A 1,234-nucleotide genomic window follows, 5' to 3' on the forward strand; every position below is an offset into this window, starting at 1 on the left:
CACACACACACACACACACACACACACACACACACACACACACACACACACACACACACACCGACAGAGCGTCTGCCAGCTCATTACCACAGTAGCCGTCCGGCCGGCGCGCTAGCCGCGGTTTATGCTTACAGTAATGCCATTAGTGTGTGTGTGTGTGTGTGTGTGTGTGTGTGTGTGTGTGTGTCTGCAGACAGTCGTGTCAGAGGTCGTAAAGACCTTTCATTCAAAATAACAGTTCTGGGAAGAAGACAAGGAGTGTGTGTGTGTGTGTGTGTGTGTTTATCACTGTGTATGTACTTCAATATGTGTAAACAATCACTCTTATATGTGTGATTTGTTTGTGTATTCATGTATTTATGCTATGTATGTTTTTTAATATCTGGATCAATAAAGTGCAATCTTATCTTCTCTTATTAACAGAAGTTCATCTCATCTATAAAAAAGAAAACACTTTAGGTTTAGTGAATAATCTGGGTTAACCTAGAATTAAGAATATGTTAATTATTAATATGAATGTATGTGTGTGTGTGTGTGAATGTACAAAATAAACGCTCTGATTCTAAATATTTGAAGGAATGTCCAGAAATGAAAAGTTCCCCCCACAGTCCCAGCTGTCCCGGGCTCCAGGGTCTGCATGCAGCCGTTAAGATTCATTTTGGCAAATCTGTGAACTTTTCTGTGGTAAAAAGTTTCCAAAAGTGTAAAAATGTTGTGTGAACCCAGATGTGCTGCAGCTGTCAGAGAGACACTTCAGACTCTTTAAGGGGTTTTTTAAGGGAGCTGAATTTCAGACCAATTTGTTGAGATGAATAAATAATAATATTAGAATAATAGAATAAGGAAAAGGACAGCAGACAGGATGCAGACTGAACCACTGACTCTGACATCACACAACACCTCTAATAACTGGATTTAAGACTTTTTAAGACTTTTAAGGCTTTAAATTTACATAATTCAACACTTTGTCAGACTTGTTAAGGACCTGTGGATTCCCTCCTCTTAACAACTGTCCATTTTCTACACCCAACAATGTCAGTGGTCCACAGTGTGTGTGTGTGTGTGTGTGTGTGTGTGTGTGTGTGTGTGTTAGTTACCTGCCAAAAGGAGATGTGGCTGTCGGCGTTGGAGTATGTTGCTAGGTAACGGCCGTCAGGGGCGAACGACACCGCTGTGATGGGACCCTTATGACCGTGGATGTTCTGGAGAGAGAGAGAGAGAGAGAGGGAGAGAG

General features: G+C 41.5%; 1 long non-coding RNA gene across 1 annotated transcript in view; it reads right to left on the reverse strand.

Annotated features, from left to right (window-relative positions):
• Window positions 1-1,206, reverse strand: part of LOC144538457 (uncharacterized) — a 5,775-nt gene extending 4,569 nt beyond the window's left edge. The window contains exon 1 of the long non-coding RNA XR_013504281.1: window positions 1,098-1,206. This is a non-coding gene — a long non-coding RNA (uncharacterized LOC144538457). The remainder of the gene's footprint in view (window positions 1-1,097) is intronic.
• Window positions 1,207-1,234: the final 28 nt, after the last annotated feature.

The sequence above is a fragment of the Centroberyx gerrardi genome, unplaced genomic scaffold (genome assembly GCF_048128805.1).
Source record: "Centroberyx gerrardi isolate f3 unplaced genomic scaffold, fCenGer3.hap1.cur.20231027 Scaffold_564, whole genome shotgun sequence".
Taxonomy (NCBI): Eukaryota; Metazoa; Chordata; class Actinopteri; order Beryciformes; family Berycidae; genus Centroberyx; species Centroberyx gerrardi.